Raw genomic sequence first — 17,634 nt, 5'->3', positions numbered from 1 at the left:
TGTGATTAACCCTCTTCAATTCTGTTATGATTATGGTATTTATATGAAGTCTTAATCACACTGAAAATGTTAATTAAGCTTGGTTAATGGTAATTGGCAAAAATGAGGTGTTTTGACAAAACTTGAAAATTAGTGGTGCATGAAGTAATATGGACGTGAACAGTAGCCAATGCATGATCAAAACAGAGTTATGTATTGATACAAAGCTCGTATGTATCAATACATAGAACATTTTGCCCTGCATGGATCGATACATAACTCGTATGGATCGATACATAACATATTTTGCCCTGCATGGATCGATACATAACTCGTATGGATCGATACATAGCACATTTTGCCCTGCATGGATCGATACATAACTCGTATGGATCGATACATAGCACATTTTGCCCTGCATGGATCGATACATAACTCGTATGGATCGATACATAGCACATTTTGGCCATGTACACTTGATGATGATTTGATCATATCTCCTCAACCGTTCATCAGATTCTCATGATCTTGGACTTTTTGGAAATGAGAGAGAAAGATCTTCAACTTTCATGTTGGATAAAAAATCATTTGAAGCTTCTTTGATGTTGGAAAGTTAAGTTAAAGTTGGTCCAAAACTTGCCATTTTTGGAAACTTTTGATCTGGCTTCAAAATCTTCAAGGTAGATGTTTGACATGTTGAATAACCTTCTTTGAGACATGAATGAAGTGTCTCAAACCATTTCTCCATCTCCTAGCCCTCAGTTGACTTTCAGTTGACTTTTATGGGCCTCAGATGACTTGAACATGCACTGATGAGTTTTGAGCCTCAAACCTTGGCCAAATTGCTTCAAAATGATCCTTGGGTCATGTAAGCTCATTGGAACCACCATAGGGCTTTCATCTCATGGAAAATGCTCTTGCTCTCTTGCACAGTTGAATCTCCTGACCAGTCTTGACTGATGAGATGTAACATGAGATGCAATGCTAATGACCTAAAAATGAAATGAAATATGCTAAGCTAGTCCCAAGAAAGGAGGGCAAATTTTGAGGTGTTACATGTGGGATCGATATTCTTTTATAATACTCTGACACAATTCGTGCACTTGCGAATAGAGCGATCATTGAACCATGTGAATTTACTTCCCAAAGCTGGTAGATAAATCAATTCTATTTTAGAAAATAACTCGCCAAATTCAATCATCTCAGTGTTGATTGATTAAGCTCTAAGACCTATCCTTTCACTAAATGTCTTAATGGCATTGAAATTGCCTACTACACATCAATTACCTAAAGTAAAATCATATTTTAACCTGATTAATTCTACCCACATTTTCCTTTTATTATTGATACATTGAAATTCTGGTTTAGTCAGAGTTCAGATGTTCTACTCCACGTCAAGACATCTGATCTAACATTGTTACTAATACAGCAAGACACCTGTACACTTAACATCCAGTACTAATGTGCACACATTTACAGATGCCACTGCATCTGCTCCTGTATTACCATAGACTGAAAAAACACCCAGTTCTATCCATCTGATAGGCAGACTCAGCAGAGATCAACCATAGCACTAACTTCTATTATTTTCCTGCATAGTTATCAGCAAGATGTCTCAATAGTGATTTGAACATCATCTGTTACAGTATACCAGTTTGCTGGCCTTGTACTTGTATTTCCTAAAATAAAGGTTGAACAAGTTAAACTGATTTCCACTTATTAGGGTGCTAACAAATAGGCTATTTGTTAGGTTCATTAAATGTAGCTCAGTTGTTAGTTTCCTGGATTTTAGCTCAGCTGTTGGATTCCTGAAGAATAGCCTGAGAAAATTACTGAAACAGAAAAACTAACCATCCTACAATTTAGCACATGCTGTCAGGAATGAATGTCACAACATTCAGTTTGACAGCCAGAACATATACCTCATGCTGATTATGTTATGTTCATGAAAACAGACTGTGCTAAATGCTGTACTGTAAAAGATCAACCAGTCTCTACTTCAGTATCAACCTACAGTAATAACAGTCAAGACATCTAGTTTGACATTTTCACAATGATCCTTTGGCCAGGTCTGTTATCCTCTTGAAGAACAGACTGAAATAAATACTGAACTGAAGCAGAAAAACCAACCTGCCTATTATTCAGTATATGTTGTCAATGATGAATGTCAAAACATTCTGATTGACATTCAAACAGTATGCTACTTACCAGGTCTGTTATTATCTTGATAAGCAGACTGAACTACAAGCTGAGTTATGGCAGACAGGATTATAACATGCAGAAGGAAAACAAACACAGGAAATTGTTAACCCAATTCGGTGCAACATCACCTACTCTGGGGGCATACCAAGCCAGGAAGAAGATCCACTATTAGTAATATTAATTCAGAGTTAAACTCCCCCGTTTACAACTCTTCACTTAATCCCTACCCAATGCAATCTATACCTAGGAACTCCTAGATAGAAACCTCCAGTTTCCATTCCTATCACTACAAATACAATGTAATGCTAAACAACTTAAACTTGCTTCACAGCTTCGTTCAAGACCGTAACAAACTCTTACCTACAGGCTTTGAGTTACAAATAATCTCAGCTTTGAGCACTGAGAAACACATGGTAACCTTCCCACAGGTTGGGAGGTTTACCTCACACACCCCTAATTTTACATTCTTTGAGGCTACTCAATCCTAGGTTACAATATGCTATTTATAACCTAAGCACCCAACTGGATTTGGGCCTTCAGAAATCGCAGCAAACTTCTTCTTTGCTGTTACAAAGTCAGCAGAAACTTCTGCTACAATCAAGATCTTCAATCTTTTAGTTCCCAAAATATCTCCATATATATCTCCATATTTAGAGGCTATATATTCTGATTGAGTCTTTAAGACCTCCACAAGGGAGTTAGGATATTCACCAAATATCCTCACTAATCCCAGAATATATACCTGAATTAATTAATTCAGTTTTCTACACATGTGCGATGTCACAGTCATGATGTCGTGACATCGTACATGACATGTTGGTCCAGATGTTGAACTTCTTCAACCCAACATATTAAAACAACAGAGGTGATTACATTATTTGTTTTACAAAATTAATGCCAATCCTAAGGTATTAACAATCTCCCCCTTTGGTAAATTTTAGCTAAAACAAATAACCATTACACTAGACACTACATCCCAGTTTGGGTATGTACTTCCTCTCTGTCATTATCTCCACCACCACAAACACCAAAGTTGGTGTACATGAGGAAGTAGATGTACAAGAATCAGTTGCATCAAAACCCTTCCCCTCATCAGTAGAGCTTCCTGAAGAATATGTAATGCTGAGCACATAGATAATGTAACTCAGATCACAAGACATAATTATCCTCTTAACTCAGATCACAAGACACAAGTGATATACCCAGTTAGTGACTTTTGTGCCTGAAGCCAACTTCTGCTTGCTTCCACATTTTGCCTGCTTCTGGTACATTCTCAGGACAATGTTTCTCTCCCCCTTTTTAGCTAAACATTTATAAATGAACCCTTCACAAAACCAGATCCAGGCGCAGTTTGCCCAAACCTTAACATACCCCATGGTTTAGAGGGAATGGAATGTCTCTCTTGTGAGAAGAGGAGTGCTGATACACCCTTTAAATAGTCTAGCCCGTGCTTAGGAATTAACGGTAGGAATAAATGCTTGGTCAAGATTCATTAATATTTGCTGAGAAACAGTCAGAGAATCACCAACAAAATCTCAGGCTATCTTTGAATACCTTTTATAGCTCTTGACTGTTTCTTTTCTGAAATAACAGTTCCAGTGCATGGAGACTATTCCATATATGCAGTCAGACACGTTGCACGCGATGTCTTAACATTCAACGCGGCTTTTGCCTGCATTCTTCATGTATTCTTCCTATCATCATTTCCTAAGACCACTTTCGTACCTCCAGTAGTAGCTTGACATCTGGCACCACTAAAGCCAAAATCACAAACACCAGTAGATGGTTACTCCCCATGTACCACACAACTGTAACACTCAGGCTTATTCTAATATATCATAATTAGACACATCACATCCATATTTCCTTATGACGGTAAGATTCAGAAGGAAATAACAATATTGTCCAAGGCAATGTCATGACATCCGGTCAGACATTCTTCTGCTCACTCAGCCTTGACACATACCACATCATCCCAATAACTGACAAGGTGCCATACCCAGTTATCTGAGAACACATAGCCCATAAGCTTGATGATTACTTGCAGCGCAACGACAGAACTCCCCCTGTCATGAACAACCAACTCTCCTCTTGAAACTTGGAGATCACACATGAACATATCCAACACCCCAAAGTTGGACCTTCACATACTTCCTGATTCAAAGAGAACCCATACCACTTTGATGAATGAAAAACATAAGACGCATCTTCATGTCTTCAAGAGCACCCCCTCTGTTCAACCCTCTTGGCTGAACACATCCACACTCTGTGTCAATCTCTCTTCTAACCAGAACAGAAAACCACTTCACAAAATGTTCTAACATTAGTTAGGACATCCTTCACAACATACCAAAGAACACCATTTGATAATCTTTAGATATCACTGAGTCACCAGCTTGATCCAAACTAACCCAAACATAAATTGGGACATATACATTCTCATCCCATTACGAGAGATGATCTTCCATAGATAGCTCAGAACTCCTACCACAAGCTCCAAGAGATGAATAAAAAACACCTCCTTTTGTCTTCAACTTACTACTTTTCTGCTCAAAAGTAATTTGTCTCAGACTTTCCTCAAGAATAATCAGCTGCCATATGTTGATTATCTTGATTCTACGAACTCACTTCTGAGATAGACCAAATGCCACTGGTTGATTACCTCCTTCATGAATTCTCATATGAAAAAGTCAAATGCCACTTTTTGACTTCTCCATGTTTATCAGACTTCTCCCACAGATATTCTGACCTTCCAGGAGAGACTTGAACTTCAAGCTACATGTTAAGCAAAACTTAGATTCTCTAAGACATGAACATGTAACATCTTCTCTATCCAGTAACTCCAAATAACTGCAATGAGAACGATCTTTTTGAAGTACCCAATCTACAACTCTGTAGACCCTTCTATCTTAAGTTGACGTGCCACTTCACCAACTAAGATTCTGATGTTGAACCAAATGTCACAACATTGTGTTTTAACATCTAGCTGTTGAATTCAGCTCCTTCTTCTGCCACTTGAAAGAACTTCCTCCCTACACAGAACAAGAGTTCAACGCTCTCATAGACTTGATTGTGGAACCAAGTTTGAGAAAACAACCTCCATCCTGCAGGTTTGCAGTTGAGTCATCCAAGCTCACACCTTGATGAATCTCTGCTTCTTCTCCAAAGACATCAGACACTCTGATGCATGAGTCTTCAGAAGGACCAGTTAGAAACTAACCCTTCAGCTATACCCAGGATTCCACTTCCTAAAGCAAGGCTGTTTCCATGATGTCAAGAATGCTGCCACTTGTTCTTAACTCCATAGTGTGCATTAGCCAATGCACTTCCTTACCTAGAACAAAAATAAACTGATCCAAGTAACCACCATCAAGACTATGATGTCTTCTTCTTCTTGTACACACCAAGGCTGAACATGTTTCTTGCCAGGAAACCTTTTCAAAGATCATATGCTTTTGCTGCCACCAAAGAGATAGATCATAAACCAATGTATTATCCTTCCTGTGATTCTGCACAGGGTCTTAAAGAAGAGATGTTCCAACATCTTTAAGAGCATCAGTTATCTTGAGCTCCAAGGAAAATTAATTAAATACTTGTACTTGGCACAAGTGGACATTGATCTTAAATCCTTTCCCACTTAACCTTTCAGATACTTCCACCATAAGAATACTTTGAAAATACTCTTCTTGTGTCAACATCTTCTGCTTGCGAGCACCTCAACAATTTTGAGACTCTTTCCAGATTAGATTCATCCTTAGGAATGAGATAGATGAATCCTTCCTTGCAAATGTGTCACACAACAACCAGAACCCATGTGACACATGTCAACAGCCAACCAGACCCTAGGCTGACCAAACGTGAGGAGGTTAACCAAAACTCCCCCTCAAATTAACAATCATGGAACCTCCACACCAATATTCATGCATTATACACAAATGTCTCAACATGACATACACCATCCCTACCAGTGGCTATTAACTCTATGAGTTATACCTATACATACTCCAATCACACCAATCAGATTCCAGCTGACCAAAAGTACTAGTGAAAAAAAAAACACCAATCAATAGTAGATATGCATTGCCAGAGCATACTACTTCAACCAACCTCTGAGTCTTCATATTCTCACTCCTTGAAAGACCTACCACTTCTGAACGTGGTGTTTGAATAACAAGATTCATGGTCCCAATCCTCTTAAATGAGATATCACTCAGATTACCCCATTATTGACTTCTAACATCCAGGGGACTTGTCTCCCAACACAACATAGTACTTCAGGGAACAACTATCCAACCCTGATCAATCTACAGAAATCATACAAATAGAGGAAGATTGCACACTGTCACATCTCAGCCAGCTCCACTTCTAGAGATCAGACTTCTAAAAGTGACCTACTTGAGCACACACACAGTTGACCCTACCCTTGTTAACTTAGCACACACAGATGTCTCCTCTTCCAGATCAGGAGTAGGTTCCAAACAAAAGTATCCCTTTGTTTGACACCTAAAAACATCTGCTCATCAACCAGTATCGGCATACTTATTGAACAACATGTTCTAACATTACATAGAACATTGGTTCCACCTCTTTGGCACAAACCCTCCTTGAAGGTCTTCAAGGTCTTCATATACACTACTCAAGAGTGTAAAAGAATCAGTGATCAGGTGATTCTTACCATCCTTAAGTGAGACCGTCATGATGAGTGGACTTGAGGAGACTCAAGTATCTTTGACATCTTCAGTAGATTATGATGAAATTTTGAATACAACAGCCTTTCATCCACATGGGGGAAAACTACATCAGAGTTTGAGTTTTGCCAGGTATTATGCAGCGGAAACCATAATACAACTCAACCTATGAACACACACTTCACCAGATCAGCCTTCAAGGACATACCAATGTTGAATATGATTAAATACTGGCACAGCTGTCCCACACCAGGGCCAATTGCCAACCTCCAGTGATAGGTACACACAGTTCTTGTCATGAATATTCCATCCACCTACTTCAAGGGACCATTCAGGGAACTAACAGAACCTTCACAGGTTCCAACATCCGTACTAACATAACTCCTTGCAAGATACCAGAAAGTATCACCCATGGATCTCATCCATAAACAGAACAGGATGCCTGCTCTGATACCAATTGAAATTCTGGTTTAGTCAGAGTTCAGATGTTCTACTCCACGTCAAGACATCTAATCTAACATTGTTACTAATACAGCAAGACACCTGTACACTTAACATCCAGTACTAATGTGCACACATTTACAGATGCCACTGCATCTGCTCCTGTATTACCATAGACTGAAAAAACACCCAGTTCTATCCATCTGATAGGCAGACTCAGCAGAGATCAACCATAGCACTAACTTCTATTATTTTCCTGCATAGTTATCAGCAAGATGTCTCAATAGTGATTTGAACATCATCTGTTACAGTATACCAGTTTGCTGGCCTTGTACTTGTATTTCCTAAAATAAAGGTTGAACAAGTTAAACTGATTTCCACTTATTAGGGTGCTAACAAATAGGCTATTTGTTAGGTTCATTAAATGTAGCTCAGTTGTTAGTTTCCTGGATTTTAGCTCAGCTGTTGGATTCCTGAAGAATAGCCTGAGAAAATTACTGAAACAGAAAAACTAACCATCCTACAATTTAGCACATGCTGTCAGGAATGAATGTCACAACATTCAGTTTGACAGCCAGAACATATACCTCATGTTGATTCTGTTATGTTCATGAAAACAGACTGTGCTAAATGCTGTACTGTAAAAGATCAACCAGTCTCTACTTCAGTATCAACCTACAGTAATAACAGTCAAGACATCTAGTTTGACATTTTCACAATGATCCTTTGGCCAGGTCTGTTATCCTCTTGAAGAACAGACTGAAATAAATACTGAACTGAAGCAGAAAAACCAACCTGCCTATTATTCAGTATATGTTGTCAATGATGAATGTCAAAACATTCTGATTGACATTCAAACAGTATGCTATTTACCAGGTCTGTTATTATCTTGATAAGCAGACTGAACTACAAGCTGAGTTATGGCAGACAGGATTATAACATGCAGAAGGAAAACAAACACAGGAAATTGTTAACCCAGTTCGGTGCAACATCACCTACTCTGGGGGCATACCAAGCCAAGAAGAAGATCCACTATCAGTAGTATTAATTCAGAGTTAAACTCCCCCATTTATAACTCTTCACTTAATCCCTACCCAATGCAATCTATACCTAGGAACTCCTAGATAGAAACCTCCAGTTTCCATTCCTATCACTACAAATACAATTTAATGCTAAACAACTTGAACTTGCTTCACAGCTTCGTTCAAGACCGTAACAAACTCTTACCTACAGGCTTTGAGTTACAAATAATCTCAGCTTTGAGCACTGAGAAACACATGGTAACCTTCCCACAGGTTGGGAGGTTTACCTCACACACCCCTAATTTTACATTCTTTGAGGCTACTTAATCCTAGGTTACAATATGCTATTTATAACCTAAGCACCCAACTAGATTTGGGCCTTCAGAAATCGCAGCAAACTTCTTCTTTGCTGTTACAAAGTCAGCAGAAACTTCTGCTACAATCAAGGTCTTCAATCTTTTAGTTCCTAAAATATCTCCATATATATCTCCATATTTAGAGCCTATATATTCTGATTGAGTCTTTAAGACCTCCACAAGGGAGTTAGGATATTCACCAAATATCCTCACTAATCCCAGAATATATACCTGAATTAATTAATTCAGTTTTCTACACATGTGCGATGTCACAGGCATGATGTCGTGACATCGTACATGACATGTTGGTCCAGATGTTGAACTTCTTCAACCCAACATATTAAAATAACAGAGGTGATTACATTATTTGTTTTACAAAATTAATGCCAATCCTAAGGTATTAACATACAACATGAATACTAAATGGTTACCACATAGGTGATATAATATTTTCATTTCAACTGAATCCCCATAAAACCTTCTCTTTCAAAATTGAAAAAAAGTCTTGAAGATGTCATGTTTCCACATGAGTAACATGCCTTTTAAACTACCTATATTCCACTTAGCCATCCATATAACTTCCTTGCTACCTCGAAGATAATGCACCTTAGATTCCTCCACAATTTTCATCGTCGTTTCTTGAAGCATGTAGAGATTCACCTTTTCGGAAGAGATTAACTTATTTATTGATTTTTCCTTGGTTAAATTTTCACCCCATAATGTTATATGATAATAAATTAATTTGACACCCAATTCCTTGCATCCTTCGATCTGAGTCTCTTTTAATCTCATTTTTAAAGACGTTTTATTTCAGCTACATAAGCACAATCTTCATCCTCACCCTTAATGACTAATTCTTAAGCCTCATTCCATATTTTTGAAGCAACAATCTCTTCTCCTTTAGACCAAAATCTCAAATTTCCTTGGATCACGTCACAATCGGATGTTGACCCGCATCAAATTGTCAATCCACTAGAAAATATAATATTAGGAGGCAAACAAGATATAGATTGAGATGAGGGTACATGTTCAATGGATTTTATGGATTTTATGGATCTAGGTGGAAGTAAGGAGGATAAGTAAGAAGGTTTGGTGTATGGAAGAACTTTGGATAACAAATGGATAGATTCTGAAACATCTGGAAGTTTCTTTGATGACTCTCCCACTTCTCCCAAATTCTTACATTTACACTTGGGTTGGGCCACAAAAGAGGGAGAGCTTTCATTCCTTATAGCAACTGATTGTAAATCCGTATCACCTAGAGGGCCCAGTTGAATGGGTATATAGCGGAAGAACGAAACTAAATCAAGATTTGAGGGTTTCCCAATGGTGGTTGACTTTAGGATATGAATAACTTTTCTTAAGTTCTGAGGGAGACTGCGAGGTAAAGGAACACCTATCTCGAGGTGATTTGACATATCATCCTTTGAGTTTTCCACCTTGTTCTGACAATTGTGTAACCTAGGACCGCCATCATTGCTTTTGGTAACAACCAACTTTTGATTTGTTTACTTATTATTTGACTTTCCATCAAAATTCCTACTTCTGCTTGAGGAACAACTCCACCCCTTTCATCCACTGCAAAACCTTTGTCTTCTTCCTGCCATTCACTAGGAAACTCATCCATGTTTTCACTAGATGAATCATTTGAACCCAAACATTCTAGAAATTGAATTCTCAAAGGCCCTTAGAAGTCCTTAACTACCTTTATGTTGAAAGATATGCCATTAATCCGAACCTATAAATCTTCAGTTAATACCTCTAAATGCTTCGTTCTAACTAGGAGACAACCCACATCTAATTTTAAGTGTAATCTTATGTTATCATCTGCACACAAGTACTCCCCCGTGTGAGGGAAAATATACCTAGTCCTTATTTTAATGATGTCAAACCTCTCTAATCTCCCATAACGTGTACTTTGGACATCATCATCATATCAGAGATGTGAATCATGCACTTGATCATCGTTAATATCCTAGGTTCATAAAAGATTGGTTTGAATTGGTCAAAATACATCTCAAAACTCATTTTTCGGAGTTTAAGAACTGTGAGTCGACTCATGACTCATAGCATAACTCTCGGGTCTAAACAGGTCGAGTCACAGGTCGACTCAATCCTGGGAAAACCGAATGAGTCGACTCATCCACATGTTGCGTCGACTCATTTCCTATTCTCATTTGAACCAGGTAGCCACACGTCTGAACAGGTCGAGTCATAGGTCGACTCAACCCTGAAAAAAATCTGTTTGAGTCAACTCATCCCCTATTTGAGTCGACTCATCGCCTGTTTTACTTGAATAATTTTGCCTCGGGTCCATACATGTCAAGTGACCTGTATGAACAGGTCGAGTGCTCGCTGCTCGGACTCAATATTCTGCTGTGTAATTTTACAAAATAATTATGTTATGTCTGTTATTTGGTCCATGCATCATATAAATATTCTAGAGTCTCTTCTTCAACATTTAACAAGAAAAGTGAAATATATACACCAAAGTGCTCATCATCTTCATTCTTCATTGCATTTCTCAATAATCACACATAACAATCTTTGTTGAGCATTGTGCATTGCTGTTGTGATAACGTCCAAATAAGACTGTGTAATCATAGTTTGGGTTGAGGCTTTATGTGGGGTTTTTCTTGAATAAAACCATTGGGGTTTTGTAGTCCAAGAATTGGGGATTTTTGCATTAACCTTTGCTTCGCAAATTCAGCCGAGTGAAAAGTTTTAAGAACGGTGGGTTCGGTCAAACAAGTAACGGTAACTGGAGGATTGTGAAGAAAGCTTAGGGTTCAAGCGACTTGCACTCAAAATCAGCCAAGCTGATGTTTTGGAGAATGTGGTGTTCTTGCAATATGGTAACTGTAACCGGAGGTTTGTTCAAAGTGCTTGAAGGACTTGGTTAAACTCGAATCAAGGGGAGAGAACCGAATAAGATCTGCAACAACACGAGGGGTTGATTGGTAGTGATCATTTGTTCTCTTGTATTGACTCTGCAACGTGTTAATAAAAACATCTCAATTCTATATTTAGAATTGAAGGGGACGTACCCTAAGCGAGGACGATATGGAAACTGCCTCAACAAATCTGATCTTGTTCTCTCTATCTCTTAACTCTTTAAATTCTGCATTAATTACGTTTTGTGTGAAATTAATAGTAAAATCAATATCGCTTAATTCTTGTGCATATTAATTGTTCGATAAATTAGAACAGTCACTTTGATTGCAACTAAGTAAGATTCTGCATATTCAATTTGAGTGAAATTGAAACTTGGCGTGGAGTGCTCACCAAGTGTTCGATAAAATTAATCTCACACAAATCTAGTAATATTTTACTTGCTCTCTTATTGTATTAAAGCATTATTAGAGGTAACGATATCAAGGATTATAGTGGTTAATTGATTGATTTAGATAGTGGTTGATTATCTCTATCATAGTTATTCCATTTGGTTTCACATATATCCGATCTTTCCATTAACAGATCGTTTAGACAATTATAATCTAGGGTGTTTCCGCAACCGTTGAAAATAATTTTAAAAAGCTCTAAATGTCAAAAACTGATATATTTAACCTCCCTTCTAGATCGGTACTATCGTCTAACAAGTGGTATCACGAGCGTCAGTTCATCTAGTGTTTCGCATATAACTTTTTAGAAAATGAGTAACGATCCTAAAAGGGCGTATAATAGGGCACCTATTTTAACCCGTGAAAACTATAATTATTGGAAAGGTTGTATGCGTATCCATATCAACTCTATTGATAGGTGTCGCAACCTGAAAAAAGAATGCGAAAAAAAACAACCGGCGAAAAAAAGAAATGATAGAAGAGTCGCCACCGTGCGTTATTTATCCCAAAGGAGGGAAAGGAAACGCTCGAAGTAAACCTGGGAGAAAGGAAAGGAAAAGACAAGGTCTCGCAACCAAATCTTGGGTTCGGGAGCCGATTATGCGAAGGGGAGGTATTAGCATCCCTACGCATCCGTAGTACTCTACGGGATCCACTTTTGTTGTTCTTGTCTAAAGGGTGTAGGTTTATCTAATGTACTATTTACTAAAAGGGGGGTCAAAAGAAAATGACTCGCACGGATGTCGCATCCACTGCATACGTATCTCATCTGAATATGAGAATCAGAGTCTTCGTAGCTCGGCTACCTAGGGGTTAAAGAGGAGTGTGCTCGCTAAGACATCGCGTCTTATGCCTACGTATCTCATCTGGAATGAGAATCAGAGCAAGTCGTAGTTCGGCTAACTACGGGGGGGGGGGGGGGGGGGGGGGGGGGGGGTAAGGGTTGTGTTTTGGGGTGAACGAAGTTACTACGCAATCTACCGGATGCTCGACCTTTGGAGACTTACTCGCCTGTAGTAGAAGGAGTAAACGTGTTCTTAGGAGAAGAAAAATCAATGAGTTGGGGTGTTTTAGGGATGCTCATGCAAAAAGGCAGTCCTAGACGAAGGAACCGCGCTACCTTAATTGACATGCAAACGGGAGACTATACGAAGCCTAACAACCCTATGGGGAGACAATCACACCACACAAAACATGTATCTTAAAGTAAACACGCCAACAAGGGGGCTCAAACATACATGGGTAGAGCTTTAGTCAAGAGGGGTCATATCAACCTCGACAGACAAGCCATGGAATAGGTAATCAAATGGGCTCTTAACCACTGACATTGAACGTCAGGGTGAGCAGATCAAAAGGGTAATGAGGATAAGACCTCATAGCTCTTAACCCTGGACAGGGTGAGCTCATGACAAAAAGTGGGGATTCAGAAAGGTGGAACCCTCTCCACTGACTGACCGGACAAAAGATCTTGGGCTTTTGTTCTGAAGCATCGACACGTAGTGTGATCTTAAAGAACGACACACTGAATAACGGGGGATTGACTACTAATCCCTTTTATCCGTCAATTGCCTCGGAGGGAGGTCTTTAGCCATGATGCCTCTTCTGGGAGGTCTTTGGGCACAAAAGTAAACAAAGAAAAGAAAACATTGCCTCCTATTGAGGTCTTCCAGCTAAGAAAGCGGTAAAATGCGGGAAAGGTGTAAAAGGGATCAGAGGTCTACCACACGGATAAAGATCCGAAGTAACAGCAATTAAAGAAATAAGAAACCCAGAGATCCTTCCAAGCTAACACCACCAAAGAAAGCGAGTCAGTACAGGTAATCGGAATAAACCTCCAGATAGTATCCCACAAATAAAGTGGAATACCAAGCAAGCCATCTCTGCAAGAGTCATGTGAGCCCTCACAAAAACTCAACAAACAGGTTAGAGTAACAAGATGGAATCAAGAGAGAGCATGCCATGACGAACACAAAACAAATTAGAGCAAACAGTAAAAAAGGCAATTACTGTCACGCTCTCTACTGCTTCGCCTAGCGAAGGCTTAGCGAAGCTTCGCCGCAGGCTCGCCTAGCGATGGTGCTAGCGAGTGCCTGCGGGTTTGGGATTCTTCCTTGATAACAATCCGATTTCCATAATCCCAAACCCTATGGCATCCATCTAAGAAATGAAACGATTAAACATTCAAGGTATTGTTTACACATTCATGCATATCTAAACCCGTGGGCAAAACCTCATACATTCAAAGAATTTAAATTGAAGGCATAGAGTAATGGGAATAAGGGAAAACCTGATTGGAGAGATCGAATGGAATTGAATTGCACCCTTGGGTTTGCAAAGCAATCTTAGGGTTTATGTGAGATGGAGGTGAAAAAGTGTGTGAGTCAGAGTGAACCTTTCAGAGCTGTTTGGAGGTTGCTGCAGATTAGTTCATAGGTCTCTTCATTTTTCCTCTCTGGTTCTCTCTAGGGTTATATGAATAGCCTCCTCTTTTGGCTCACTGGAATTCTGAATTTATAACCTGATTTCGTGGCCTGGTGGGCTCAGATGAGGGCAACTTAAGCCCATGACTTTCTGTTATATTCTGAAAACGCGTGCGCTTCGCCTAGCGAAGGATCTGCTGCTTAGCGAGCATGACAGTTCAAGGTTCGCTAGGTGAACCACGCTGCTCGCCTAGCGAGCATGACAACTCAGGCTCTGCTTTTTGCTCCTTCGAGATTGGCGTTTTGCATGGTAAATAGGCCCCATTTGAACATGTTGGTAGTAACTCAAGTCCTTTCCTTGCGTTGACCGATCACCCAGATAGAACCCACAAAGTGTCTCGGATGATATTCAAGCTTCTTGGATCTGATCTTGATTGACATGATGAAATGCAATATGAAATGTTAAATGACCTAAAAATGAATGCATGAATGAGGGGGGCAAATTTTGAGGTATTACAGCTGCCCCTATTCAATCAACTGGAGACCCGAAAAGAAGATAGCAGCGGCTTTCACACTTTCGAGGTATCAAGGGATTGAATACAATAAAAGCCCGAAAATTTGCACTGAAGTGAAGTGAAGTAACAATGCCTGTCAGAATCGGAAAAGAGGTGGTCTTGAAAGAAGAATCCGTCTGGTACGGTGAGAGTCAGTCTGAATACCAAAAAAGAATGTTAACCTGGATACCAAAATAAATGGTAACACAGAACTAACCATGGCCTGAATGCCGCTCATCAGTCTGAATACTGGAAATGACTTCGATCTGAACATCGGAAGATATGAGATTATTAATATCGGTCTGAACACCGAGAGGCTGACCTGAATGCCACAAGTTGCGTCGACCTGAATGTCGGAAACTTCTTCGATCTGAACATCGGAAAATTGGCCTGAATGCCATAAGTTGCATCGACCTGAATGTCGGAAACTTCTTCGATCTGAACATCGGAAAACTGGCCTGAACGCCACTTCGGTCTGAATACCGGAAACTGGCCTGAATGCCACTTCGGTCTGAATACCGGAAACTGGCCTGAATGCCACTTCGATCTGAATATCGGAAAATTGGCCTGAATGCCACTTCGGTCTGAATACCGGAAACTTCATGCCTGTCAGCATCGGCAGAAATAGGGAAAGATAATAGAGGCGGCGCATGGGCCAATGACACTTGCTGGGGATAATAAAGGTAAGTCATGAACAATCTTCAGTCTGAGTACTGGAAACAACTTCTGGCTTATCACTTGGGATATCGAGAATGTTTTATGCTTACATGCGTAATGTTTGAATTTTTCAATGGCGTAATGCTCCATGAAAATGGAAATGCTACGCGATTTAGGAGGATGCAATGCAATATAATTCTACATGCAGGGATGCAAAATGCTGGGTAGAATGCCAAGCCGAGGCAAGGGAATCTGCTGGGGAAATGATCACCATCTTCTGGACCCTGGCAAGGCTGTTGGAGATGCACAACGCAAAGAACTCTGTGGGGAAATGACCCGCCACACGGTGTTCTAGCAATGATGAAATACCGAGACTCTGACTGGGGAGAGAACGACACTGAAAACCTGCTGTTGGGGAAAGCGATAGTGGTTCTGGCAACCATAATCTGCGAGAGAGACGACTTAGCAGGGGAAGCAAACACCGATACGGTACCGAGATTCTTCTTCAAGGAAAGAGACCATGGATCTAGTGTCGAGATCATCGATCTGGCATCGAACCCTGAGGAGCAGCCGCTTCTGCTGGGAAGGTACAGTCTGGCACTGTCAACTCCGCTGGGGATATACAGTCTGGCACTGTCAACTCTACTGGGGAGTGTATAGTCTAAAACAAATGCTTGGGGAAACACAGCAGTGAGAGCCTACTGGGGATTGAAGAATCCAATGCTCTGATCAGCTCTGCAGGGATAAGGTACCAAATTCCAACTGTTGAGGAAAACATCCGCGATCATCTGATGGGAACCTTAAGGAAATGCCCCGAGGGTACCTGTTCTGAATAGACGATCTAAACCACTTAACATTTACAACAATTTTAAATGTTTATTAAGCATGTACCTGTAAAGCTCTTATGTTTCATGATGCAATGTTTATCAAAAATTCGGACGTCATTTTTGCAAACAAAACAGTAAAATAAAAATGAAAACAGAGATATACTGAATAACATGATTTTATTGATTGAATGGCCTCTGAATAGGCATTTACATCAAGAAGCAATCCCTGGAAAGAGGTAATCGCACAAAAGATAAAAACAGAAATTAATTTAATCGCAATGTGAAATAGATTTCTATTGGGTTCCAATTCTGCTATGACTTGCTCGTCTTCAAGATCCTCCAGATGATCAGCTTTCTGAAAAGAGTGATTGGATTGTTTCCTATCCTTCAAAAGTTTCCAGTCATTGACACGAGATGAGATTCAGAACTACTCAGAACGCAGTCATTCGTTTAATCCCTAACTTTTGCCTGGATCGCCCTTTTCGGGTTTTCAATCCACCGGGATACCCATTTTTGCCTAAGTTGCCTTTTCAGGTTTTCAACTTACCGGGTGTACGATCTTTTCATTTTTAATCCCTAATTTTTGCCCGAACCTTTTCATTTTCTTGGTTCGTCGGGATGCCCATTTTTGCCTGGACTATTCTTTTTACTATCCAGCGGGTCTATTTTATGCGAAGTATTTTTTAACTGCGTCTGAGTTCACAGGGGAAGTGAAGTTTTCACCATCCATCGTTGCAAGCATTAAGGCCCCACCATCAAAAACCTTGGTGACAATATACGGTCCATCATAGTTAGGAGTCTGCTTGCCCCTGTGATTTGTCTGAGGAGGAAGGATCCTTTTCAACACTAAATCTCTGACTTGGAAACATCGAGGACGCACTTTCTGATCAAAGGCTCTCTTCATCCGACTCTGATACAACTGCCCATGACAAATGGCTGCCATTCGCTTCTCTTCGATAAGACTCAACTCATTGAACCTTGTCTGAATCCATTCAGCTTCGTCTAACTTGACATCCAACAGGATTCTTGGAGAAGGAATCTCCACTTCAACAGGTAGGACTGCTTCCATACCATACACAAGGGAGTAAGGGGTTGCCCCGGTCGATGTACGTACTGAAGTACGGTACCCATGCAAGGCGAAGGGTAC

The sequence above is a fragment of the Lathyrus oleraceus genome, chromosome 7 (genome assembly GCF_024323335.1).
Source record: "Lathyrus oleraceus cultivar Zhongwan6 chromosome 7, CAAS_Psat_ZW6_1.0, whole genome shotgun sequence".
NCBI classification, from domain to species: Eukaryota; Viridiplantae; Streptophyta; class Magnoliopsida; order Fabales; family Fabaceae; genus Lathyrus; species Lathyrus oleraceus.
Note: the sequence above shows the minus strand (reverse complement) of the source record.